The sequence below is a fragment of the Rutidosis leptorrhynchoides genome, chromosome 9 (assembly GCF_046630445.1).
Source record: "Rutidosis leptorrhynchoides isolate AG116_Rl617_1_P2 chromosome 9, CSIRO_AGI_Rlap_v1, whole genome shotgun sequence".
In the NCBI taxonomy this organism is placed as follows: Eukaryota; Viridiplantae; Streptophyta; class Magnoliopsida; order Asterales; family Asteraceae; genus Rutidosis; species Rutidosis leptorrhynchoides.
In genome coordinates, this window is record NC_092341.1 from 284059674 (window position 1) to 284072077 (window position 12404).

Genomic DNA, 12404 nt, shown 5'->3' on the forward strand with positions numbered 1-12404 from the left:
CCCCTTTGATGCTCACAAATCATGTTTAGGATCAAAGTTTGGATCATTTAGCTACCTAAACATGTTACACTACTTAATTTAGCAATAATTCATAACAAAAATTGGCCATAACCTGTTTATATCAAAAAGCTCCAAATTGCTCAAGAACACAAACCCTAGATTTCTAAAATTTTTGAAGTTTAAGGCTTCAAATCATGTTAAATAGCATCAATCTAGGTGATACATGCATAATATATGAATAATTTAACTCTAATTATACTAGAAATTATCAAAATTAAATTAGGTAAAAAATTGCTCAATAACACTATAATTCGAATTTAAAGAGTTTTAGGGTGGAATCGTTACCTTCTTTGAAAAACTTCTGAACAAATGCATGATTGGAGCGGATTATAGCAAGAAATTTGGTGAATTTTGATAAAAAAATGATGAATTTAGGGATGTTTTGAGAGTATTTTCGTATGTATGTGTGTGTGTTTTGTGGAAGACAGAAGCAGCAGCTCGACTTCTTTTTTGATCCTTTCTAGTTTTCTGTTGCCATGCGATTGCATGGCTGTTCTGTGCAAACCCCATGCGATCGCATGGGGTCTATATATATATATATATATATATATATATATATATATATATATATATATATATATATATATATATATATATATATATATATATATATATATATTTTATTTTTTTATATAAAACCTTTAACCATTAAAACAATTAATTGATTAATTAAAAATTTTGTTTCTTTTAAGATTGAGGGCGTTTCGGTACGTTCACCTAGTTCCTCTCTCTACAAAAATTTTAAAATTTGTCATTTCAAAGCGATTGTTTTAAAAGCAAAGATTTTTGGGTTTTTTTAAATGTTTTTGGCATACTTTAGATCAATAAAATTAAAAATAATGATAATAAAATTTCTCGTCCCGCCCCTGGGTAAAGCAATTTCGGTTCAACGACCTAGTCTTCAACTCACGACGAATTTTAGAAATCATATTTTTAACTTAATGAAATAAAGTACATTTTTGTTTTTAAATTCAGACCAAACTTAATTTTAAATGCAATAAAATTTCATATAAATATTAATATTTTTTTTATTTACATTAATTTTACAATCTTACATTTGGAAATAATATAGTTATATATTAATTTTAAAAATCAAAGCAAAAATAAAAATTTTTTTGGTCTTTTATCCCACTTTAATCAATCAAATATTATCAAAAATATACGTTCCTCTTTTGGGTAAAGTAATTTCGGCTATATTACCTAGTTTTACTCCTGACGAATTTCTAAATTATTTTGGATTGATTGATTAAAGATATTTATACCTTATGAATAAAAGGTAAATTTCGCAGTGATGTAATAAATTTTTGTATGATATCAATAATTTCGGTTTCGCATACCTAATTTTATTGAATATCAATTTAATACTTTATAGCGAACGATTCAACGTTTATTATCAAAAGGTTAAAAGCAATAAATAAAAACAAATAAAAACTGTACATACTTACCTGTGAGATAGAATTCTCAGAGACCTGCTTTAGTTGACTCATAGGAGAGTCGTTCGATTTGGTTTTCCATAGCTACATAGGCGTACCCTCGAATTTTCAATAAATTTTCTTCTAAACATATGAACGGTCCTTCTCTGCATAGAGTAACGAATTCAGAATTGGAATGTGTTTAATTGTTCGAACATTTTCCTTCGTGTGACCATTTTCTGCATTTATGACATATTTTAAGGTGTCGTTCTCTTCTTTTTGTTGCGGATTTTGATTTTCCTTTACTAAAATGTGACTTATGATGATCTTTCCTATGTTCTTTCCTTACTTCGTCCATTTTTCCTCTTATGAATGATACCAGTTCACTCGGGAAAGTTTTATTATTACGTTTAGTAATCATAGCGTGTAGTAGTAGACCATGGGTCAGATCAAAGGAATTCTTCATCTCGTAAAACCTAAAAGAAATAAAAATTCAGAATGGAGGGAGAGGACTAGTTCTTTAGAGTCTGCTAGGGAAAGACCATTCGGATTTCATTCTCGAGAACTACACGAAAACAGAAAATCTAACCCTAGACAGCATTATATTATCCTTTAAAACATTTGAATCTCCTCATACTTAGTTAGCTGTGGTATCGAAATTGTGATTAACTTCATTATTAACTTCAATTGGAACATCAACAACTTGCATATCTCTGACTTTTGCTTCAAGCCATTTGTTGATTTCCTCTGTAACATTCACAAATTCAATTAACATCGCCTTTTCTTTAGGCGATAAATTGGATACTAATCTGTTACATAACTTAAAGTTCCCCTTAATCCTAGCATCTTGAATCCATTTATAAAGTTTCTTTGTTGAACTATTAAAAATGAGTTCATCTAATTTCGTATCAACAACGAGGTTCTTTGTTATCGGGTCATCATTGGGTGTTGCTTCATCTTCCCCACACTTAGACATTTTTATTGGTCCAACAGTTTTGGTTGGTGGAGATCTAAGCTTTCGGTTCACAAAGGTGACCGATTTATCACCATCCCTAAGTGTCATTCTACCTTCTCTTACATCAAAGAATGCCTCGGTGGTTGCTAAAAATGGGCGACCTAAAATTAGAGGAATATCAAGGTCTTCCTCCATATTAATAACTATGAAATTTGTAGCGAAGGTCAAACTTCCCACTTTAACAATTAAATTGTTGGCTATTCCAACCGGGTGTTTAATGGTTTGATCAAATAATTGAACACCTATTCTGGTTGGTCTTAATTTACCCACACCTAATCTTTTGTATAAGGAAAGAGGCATAACATTCGCACTTGCTCCTAAATCTGTGAGCCCATTATACATAGCACCATCATTAAGTAAGCAAGAAATGATAAATTCACCTGGGTATCCTACTTTAGTAAGTAGAGTTGGTTTGTTAACCTTTTCTGGGTGAGCTTTTCTTGGTTCTTTCACTTCTACTTGAACTTCTTGTTCACATTTTACCCCTTTTCTTGGAATGGGAGGTTTATATAGAAATTCTTCTTCATCGCTCCAATTTGAAGCCTCTATGTCTTCCAATTTTGGTTTTTCATATGTCATTGACAACATATTTATGTTTTCATTCTGAGGGTTTTCTTGGGTGGTGAAATTATGATTAACTTCATTATCAATTTCCATCGGATCATGTATGTAATGTTTAACTCTGTGACCATTAACTTTAAATTCAATCCCATTTGAATTTATTAACTCTATTGTTCCGTATAGGAAAACTCTTTTGACTATGAATGGTCCAGACCATCTTGATTTCAACTTTCCAGGAAATAGCTTGAATCGTGAATTGAAAAGAAGAACTCGGTCTCCTTCCTAAAATTCTTTTGAACTTCTGATTCTTTTATCATGCCATTTCTTCGTTCTTTCCTTATAGATTAACGAATTTTCATATGCCTCATGTCCTAATTCTTCTAATTCGTTTAGTTGACTTAACCGTAGACGTCCAGCTTCATGCAAATCAAGATTACATGTCCTCAAAGCCCAAAATACTTTGTGCTCAATTTCTACTGGAAGGTGACATGCTTTTCTGTAAACAAGTTTAATAGGTGTGGTGCCAATTGGAGTTTTGTAGGCTGTTCTAAAAGCCCAAAGTGCATCCTCCAATTTCATGGACCATTCCTTCGGATTTGATCCTACGGTTTTCTCTAGAATACGTTTTAAAGCTCGGTTGGTATTTTCAACTTGTCAACTTGTTTGTGGATGATAAGCGGTTGAGATTTTATGAGTTACTCCATATCTTTTTAGAACTTTCTCAAGTTGATTGTTACAAAAATGAGTACCCCGATCACTTATTAAAGCTTTCGGTGTTCCGAACATTGCAAAAAGACGTTTTAAAAAGTTGACTACAACTCGTGCATCGTTAGTCGGGAGAGCTTGTGCTTCCGCCCATTTAGATACATAATCAATGGCAACGAGAATGTAGAGATTATTATGAGATTTTGGAAATGGACCCATAAAGTCAATACCCCAAACGTCAAATACTTCACATACTTGAATGACATTTTGTGGCATTTCATCACGTTGACTTATTTTTCTGGCCCTTTGACATGCATCACATGATTTGCAAAGAAGGTGTGCGTCTTTGAAAATTTTAGGCCAATAGAATCTAGCATCGTAAACTTTTCTTGCTGTAAGTTGAGGCCCATAATGCCCTCCTGTTGGTCCTGTGTGATAATGGTTTAAGATTTGACTAGCTTCATCTCCGAATACACATCGGCGTATTATTCCATCGGGACAACTTTTAAACAAATGTGGATCTTCCCAAAAATAGTGTTTTATATCACTAAAGAATTTCTTTCGTGTTTGGTACGATAATCCTTTTTCAAGGAATCCACATACTAAGTAGTTTGCATAGTCTGCAAACCATGGAATTTCACTATTATCTATCTTCAATAGATATTCATCAGGAAAGTTGTCTTGTATGGCCGATTCATTTAGAACTTCTAATTCAGGATTTTTTCAAGACGAGAAAGATGATCAGCGGCGAGATTTTCTGCTCCCTTTTTATCTCAGATTTCAATATAAAACTCTTGTAAGAGTAAGATCCAACGGATTAATCGTGGCTTGGCATCTTGTTTTGAAAATAGGTATCTGAGAGCAGAATGGTCGGTATAGACCACCGTTTTAGCTAGAACGAGATATGAACGAAATTTGTCAAAAGCAAAGACAATTGCAAGGAGTTCTTTTTCAGTAGTTGTGTAATTTATTTGTGCTCCTTGTAACGTCTTACTATGAATGGTCCAGACCATCTTAATTTCAATTTTCCAGGAAATAGCTTGAATCGTGAATTGAAAAGAAGAACTCTGTCTCCTTCTTTAAATTCTTTTGAACTTCTGATTTTTTTATCATGCCATTTCTTCATTCTTTCTTTATAGATTAACGAATTTTCATATGCTTCGTGTCTTAATTCTTCTAATTCGTTTAGTTGACTTAATCGTAGACGTCCGACTTCATGTAAATCAAGATTACATGTCTTCAAAGCCCAAAATGCTTTGTGTTCAATTTCTACTGGAAGGTGACATGCTTTTCCGTAAGCGATCTAAAATGTGTGGTTCCAATTGGAGTTTTGTAGGCTGTTCTAAAAGCCCAGAGTGCATCCTCCAATTTCATGGACCATTCCTTCAGATTTGATCCTACGGTTTTCTCTAGAATACGTTTTAAAGCTCGGTTGGTATTTTCAACTTGTCCACTTGTTTGTGGATGATAAGCGGTTGAGATTTTATGAGTTACTCCATATCTTTTTAGAACTTTCTCAAGTTGATTGTTACAAAAATGAGTACCCCCGATCACTTATTAAAGCTTTTGGTGTTCCGAACCTTGCAAAAAGACGTTTTAAAAAGTTGACTACAACTCGTGCATCGTTAGTCGGGAGAGCTTGTGCTTCCGCCCATTTAGATACATAATCAATGGCAACGAGAATGTAGAGATTATTATGAGATTTTGGAAATGGACCCATAAAGTCAATACCCCAAACGTCAAATACTTCACATACTTGAATGACATTTTGTGGCATTTCATCACGTTGACTTATTTTTCCGGCCCTTTGACATGCATCACATGATTTGTATATCTTTGACTTTTACTTCAAGCCAATTGTTGATTTCCTCTGTAACTTTCACAAATTCAACTAACATTGCCTTTTCTTTAGGCGACAAATTAGATACTAATCGGTTACATAACTTAAAGTTTCCCTTAATCCTATCATCGTGAATCCGTTTATAAAGTTTCTTCGTTGAACTGTTAAAAACGGGTTCATCTAATTTCGTATCATTAACGGGGTTCTTTGTGATCGGATCATCATTAAGTGTTTCTTCATCTTCCCCACACTTATGCGTTTTTATTGGTTTAACAGTTTTGGTTGGTGGAGATCTAAACTTTCGGTTCACAAAGGTGATTGATTTATCACCATCCCTAAGTGTCATTCTACCTTCTCTTACATCAATGAATGCTTCGGTGGTTGCTAAAAATGGGCGACCTAAAATTAGAGGAATATCAAGGTTTTCCTCCATATTAATAACTATGAAGTTTGCAACAAAGGTCAAACTTCCCACGTTAACAAGTAAATTATTTGCTATTCCAACCGGGTGTTTAATGGTTAGGTCAAATGATTGAACACCTATTTTGGTTGGTTTTAATTTACCCATACCTAATCTTTTGTATAACAAAGAGGCATAACATTTGCACTTGCTCCTAAATTTGCGAGTCCATTATATATAGCACCATCATTAAGCAAGCAAGAAATGATAAATTCACTCGAGTCTCCTTCTTTAGTAAGTCGAGTTCGTTTGTTAACCTTTTTCGGGTGTTATTTTCTTGGTTCTTTCACTTCTATTTAAACTTCTTTTTCTTTATTTCTTGGAATGGGAGGTTTGTATAGAAATTCTTCTTCATCACTCCAATTTGAATCCTCCCCATTTTTCAATTTTGATTTTTCATATGTTGTTGATAACATATTTATGTTTTCATTTTGAAGGTTTTCTTGGGTGGTAAAATTATGATTGACTTCATTGTCAACTTCCATCGGACCATGTATGTAATGTTTAACTCTGTGACCATTAACTTTAAATTCAATCCCATTTGAATTTATTAACTCTATTGTTCTGTATGGGAAAACTCTTTTGACTATGAATGGTCCAGACCATCTTGATTTCAATTTTCCAGGAAATAGCTTGAATCGTGAATTGAAAAGAAGAACTCTGTCTCCTTCTTTAAATTCTTTTGAACTTCTGATTCTTTTATCATGCCATTTCTTCATTCGTTCTTTATAGATTAACGAATTTTCATATGCTTCATGTCTTAATTCTTCTAATTCATTTAGTTGACTTAATCGTAGACGTCCGGCTTCATGTAAATCAAGATTACATGTCTTCAAAGCCCAAAATGCTTTGTGTTCAATTTCTACTGGAAGGTGACATGCTTTTCCGTAAACAATCTAAAAGGTGTGGTTCCAATTGGAGTTTTGTAGGCTGTTCTAAAAGCACAGAGTGCATCCTCCAATTTAATGGACCATTCCTTCGGATTTGATCCTACGGTTTTCTCTAGAATACGTTTTAAAGCTCGGTTGGTATTTTCAACTTGTCCACTTGTTTGTGGATGATAAGCGGTTGAGATTTTATGAGTTACTCCATATCTTTTTAGAACTTTCTCAAGTTGATTGTTACAAAAATGAGTACCCCGATCACTTATTAAAGCTTTCGGTGTTCCGAACCTTGCAAAAAGACGTTTTAAAAAGTTGACTACAACTCGTGCATCGTTAGTCGGGAGAGCTTGTGCTTCCGCCCATTTAGATACATAATCAATGGCAACGAGAATGTAGAGATTATTATGAGATTTTGGAAATGGACCCATAAAGTCAATACCTCAAATGTCAAATACTTCACATACTTGAATGATGTATTGTGGCATTTCGTCAAGTTGACTTATTTTTCCGGCCCTTTGATAAGCATCACAGGATTTACAAAGAAGGTGTGCGTCTTTGAAAATTGTAGGCCAATAGAATCTAGCGTCGTAGACTTTTCTTGCTGTGAGTTGAGGCCCATAATGCCCTCCTGTTGGTCCTGTGTGGCAATGGTTTAGGATTTGACTAGCTTCATCCCCGAATACGCATCGTCGTATTATTCCATCGGGACAACTTTTAAACAAATGTGGATCTTCCCAAAAATAGTGTTTTATATCACTAAAGAATTTCTTTCGTTTTTGGTACGACAACCCTTTTTCAAGGAATCCATATACTAAGTAGTTTTCATAGTGTGCAAACCATGGAATTTCATTATAATCGATCTTCAATAGATATTCATCAGGAAAGTTATCTTGTATAGCCGATTCATTTAGAACTTCTAATTCGGGATTTTCAAGACGAGAAAGATGACCGGCTGCAAGATTTTCTGCTCCCTTATTGTCTCGGATTTCAATATCAAATTCTTGTAAGATTAAGATTAAACGGATTAATCATGGTTTGGTATCTTGTTTTGAAAATAGGTATCTAAGAGCAGAATGGTCGGTATAGACCTCCGTTTTAGCTAGAACGAGATATGAACGAAATTTGTCAAAAGCAAAGACAATAGCAAGGAGTTCTTTTTCAGTAGTTGTGTAATTCGTTTGTGCTCCTTGTAACGTCTTACTAGCGTAATATATAGGTTGAAATCGGTTTTCAATCATTTGTCCTAAAACGGCTCCCATTGCAAAATCACTTGCATCGCACATGAGTTCAAATGGTAAATTCCAATTTGGAGTTATCATGATCGGCGCATTAGTTAGTTTTTCTTTAAGAATATTAAAAGATTTGATGCAATCATCCGAAAAGATGAATGGAGCATCACTTTCTAGGAGTTTATTCATAGGAGTGGCAATTTTAGAAAAGTCTTTTATGAAACGTCGGTAAAAACCGGCATGCCTTAGAAAACTCCTAACTCCTCTAACATTGGTGGGATGTGGAAGTTTAGCAATTACATCTACTTTAGCTCTATCCACTTCAGTTCCTTTCTTTGAAATTTTATGACCAAGAACGATGCCTTCTTTAACCATGAAATGGCATTTCTCCCAATTAAGTACTAGATTTGATTGCTCACATCTAATAAGCATTCGTTCAAGATTAACTAGACATGTTTCAAAAGTATCACCGAAGACTGAAAAGTCATCCATGAAAACTTCCATGCATTCTTCTATCATGTCGTGAAAAATTGCCATCATGCACCTTTGAAAGGTTGCAGGGGCGTTGCAAAGTCCAAATGGCATGTGTTTGTAAGCAAAAGTACCATAAGGGCACGTGAATGTGGTTTTCTCTTGATCCTCGTGTGCGATTGGAATTTGAAAGTATCCGGAGAAACCGTCAAGAAAACAACAGTAACTGTTTCCGGCTAATATTTTCAACATTTGATCAATGAAAGGTAAGGGAAAGTGATCTTTTCTGGTGGCGTCATTTAATTTTCTATAATCAATACAGACACGCCATCCTGTTACAGTCCTACTAGGAATAAGCTAATCTTTTTCATTTGTGATGACAGTCATGCCACCCTTCTTAGGTACACATTGAACTGGGCTTACCCATAGACTATCAGAGATTGGATAAATTAAACCTTCATCGAGCAGTTTAATAATTTATTTCTTAACAACATCTTGCATATTAGGATTTAGTCTTCGTTGGCATTGCACATATGTTTTATGACCTTCTTCCATAAGGAATTTATGTGTGCAATACGAAGGACTTATGCCTTTAATGTCATGAATTTTCCATGCAATAGCTGGTTTATGAGCTTTTAGCACAGAAATGAGTCGAGATTTTTCATTTTCAGTAAGAGAAGACGATATTATTACAGGTAATTCAGATTCACCATGTAAATAAGCGTATTCCAAATGGTTTGGAAGTGGCTTTAACTCTAATATTGGTGGTTCTTCTATCGATGATTTGTATCGATATCTGTCTTCCTCTTTTAACATTTGAAGTTCTTCTGTTGTTGGTTCGTATTCATTAGCCATGAGTATGGCTAACATTTCTGCTTCATCAATTGGTTCAATTCCTTCTCCTAAAGAACATTCTCCTGTTCCTTGTAATTCTGAAAATTCTTGTAACAATTCTGCATGTGAATCTATAGTTTGAATATAATAACATGTATCATCTGCAGATTGTGATTATTGCATGGCTCTATCAACAGAAAAGGTAACACTCTTGTCCTCTATACTTAGGGTTAGTTTCTTACCAAACATGTCTATTATTGCTTTAGCCGTGTTTAAAAATGGTCTTCCTAATATGAGAGGAACTCGAGAATCTTCTTCCATGTCCAGAATAACAAAATCTACTGGAAATACCAAAGTACCAACTTTAACTAGCATGTTCTCCATTATCCCTCTAGGATATTTTACTGATCGATTGGCTAGTTGTATGCTTATTTTTGTTGTTTTCAATTCTCCGAGGTCTAGTTTATCGTATAGTGAATAGGACATTAAATTTATACTAGCACCTAAGTCTGCCAATGCTTCTATTGAACTAAGACTACCCAGAAAACATGGAATTGTGAAACTTCCTGGATCTGATAATTTTTCTGGTAGTTTATTCAACAGCACTGCAGAACAATTAGCATTCATTGTAACAACGGAGAGTTCTTCCATTTTCTTTCTATTTGTGATTAGATCTTTCAAGAATTTAGCATATCTTGGCATTCCTAAAATCACATCAACGAAAGGAAGATTGACATTTATTTGTTTAAACATATCCAATAATTTGGATTGCTCGGCTTCAAGTCTTTCTTTTCTCATTTTACTGGGGTAAGGAAGTGGTGGTTGGTATGGTTTAACATAAGGTTTCACCTTAACTGTGTTATCTTCATTAACCTTTTCAACTACCGGTTCTTTTTCCTTCTCTTGATCAGGCTGTGGTGCCTGTGTAGTAGGAATAGAGTCATCAGAAATTACAGGTATTTCAGGTGGTTTAAGTGTAATACCACTTCTCATGGTAATGGCTTTAGCTGTTTCATTCCGGGGGTTAGAATTTGTATCGCTGGGTAGACTCCCCGGTTTTCTTTCACCTATCAACCTTGCTAGGTTGCTTACTTCTTGTTCCAGATTTTGGATAGAAGTTTGTTGATTTCTAAATGCTTGAGCATTTTGTTCATTGGTTTGTTTCTGAGATGTGAAAAACTGCGTTTGAGATTCAACAAGCTTCGACATCATATCTTCTAAATTTGGATTTTTATCATCGGTTTGTGGTGGTTTATTTGGAAAAATAGGTCATTGCTGAATGTAAGTATTATTGGATACTTTTTGATTGCTAGGACCTTGTTGGTTGTTGTATGGAACATTTCGGTTATAATTCTGATTTTGATTGTAGTTTGGTCTTGGCGGTTGATAATTATTTCCAGGCCTTTGGTTCATGTATGAAACATTCTCTCTTTGTTCCATTATTTGTTCAATACTGAGACAGTCTTTTGTCAAATGTGGTCCTCCACACTGCTCACAACTAATTCGTATTGTGTGAATATCTTTAGTCATCTTTTCCATTCGTCTCTCGAAAGCATCTAACTTTGCGGAAATGGAATCAAAGTCATGGCTATAATCGGCTCTAGCCGCTTTAGATGATCTAACGATGTCTTTTTCTTGATGCCACTCATGTGAGTGGGAGGCTGTGTTATCAATAATTTTGTAAGCTTCAGTTGCGGTTTTCTTCATAATGGAACCACCAGCTGCTATGTCGATGTCTTTGCATGTAGTAATGTCGCATCCTTGGTAAAATATTTGTACTATTTGATAAGTGTCTAAACCATGTTGAGGACATCCTCCCAACAACTTTCCAAATCTTGTCCACGCTTCATATAAAGTTTCATTTGGCTTTTGTGTGAACGCAACAATTTCTCCTTGAAGTCTCACGGCTTTAGATGCCAGAAAGAATCTTTTAAGAAAATTTTCAACTAAAACATCCCATGTATCAATCGCCCCTTCAGGTAACGATTCTAACCAATCTTTGGCTTCTCCCTTTAAAGTCCAGGGAAATAAATGAGATAGATCTGTTCATCCTCAACTTCTCTGATTTTGAATAGAGTACAGATCCTATTAAAGGTACGAAGATGTTCGTTTGGATCTTCTTTTGGCGTACCACTAAATTGGCACTGATTAGTTACCATGTGTAGGATTTGTCCTTTGATTTCATAATCTGGCGCATTAATATCTGGTTGAGTAATTGCATGACCTTGGTCAGTGCATGTAGCTCTCATTCGATCTTCCATACTTAGAGGTTCCTGATTTTCCATGATTGAATTTGTTGAATCTGAATCACTAGAGGATTCTGATTTAATAGTTTCTTCCTCGACAATATCTGGATGAGTAATTTGTGGTTCAGGAGGAATGATTATTGGTTCAGGATCTATGAATTGTCCTTGAATATCCTCCGGGTTCTCAATTGTGAGGTCGGGTTCAAAAAATGGATTATCGGAAATTTGAATTGGAGTACTTGGTCGACTAGATGACGATTCTAAAGAAAAATCAACAGCGACAATGTTGGCTAGATGTCTTGATCAAGTTACAGGAGGTGAACGTACGAAAGGTGGTGAACGTTTTGCTCGGTGCATTCACTGAATATCCTATTAGTTATAAAGATAAAAATCTATATAAGTTATCAAATTAATAGACTTTTCTAATTTTGCCCACGTTTCGAATAGCCAATAGATGCAGCAGGTAGCCAGGACCCTTTAAATCGGAAGCCCACAACTCGCCACTAACAAATCCAACAATTACTACCAGAAAATTTTGGATGTCTATCAATTTAACTGCTTAAAGTAATTTTTCGTCGAAATTTTTGAAGATAAAATCTATGTCCTAAAAACTAGAGCGTCGAGAAATAAGAAAGAAAAAGAGTGCGTCGAAAAACGTCGAAAAATAAAAGGTCGAAAAATAATAAT

At 34.6% G+C, this 12404-nt stretch overlaps 1 non-coding gene across 1 annotated transcript; it reads left to right on the forward strand.

The window, feature by feature from the left end:
* Window positions 1–11266: 11266 nt before the first annotated feature.
* Window positions 11267–11373, forward strand: LOC139869489 (small nucleolar RNA R71). The gene has a single exon (XR_011766096.1). It is a non-coding gene; the product is annotated as a small nucleolar RNA R71 (small nucleolar RNA).
* Window positions 11374–12404: the final 1031 nt, after the last annotated feature.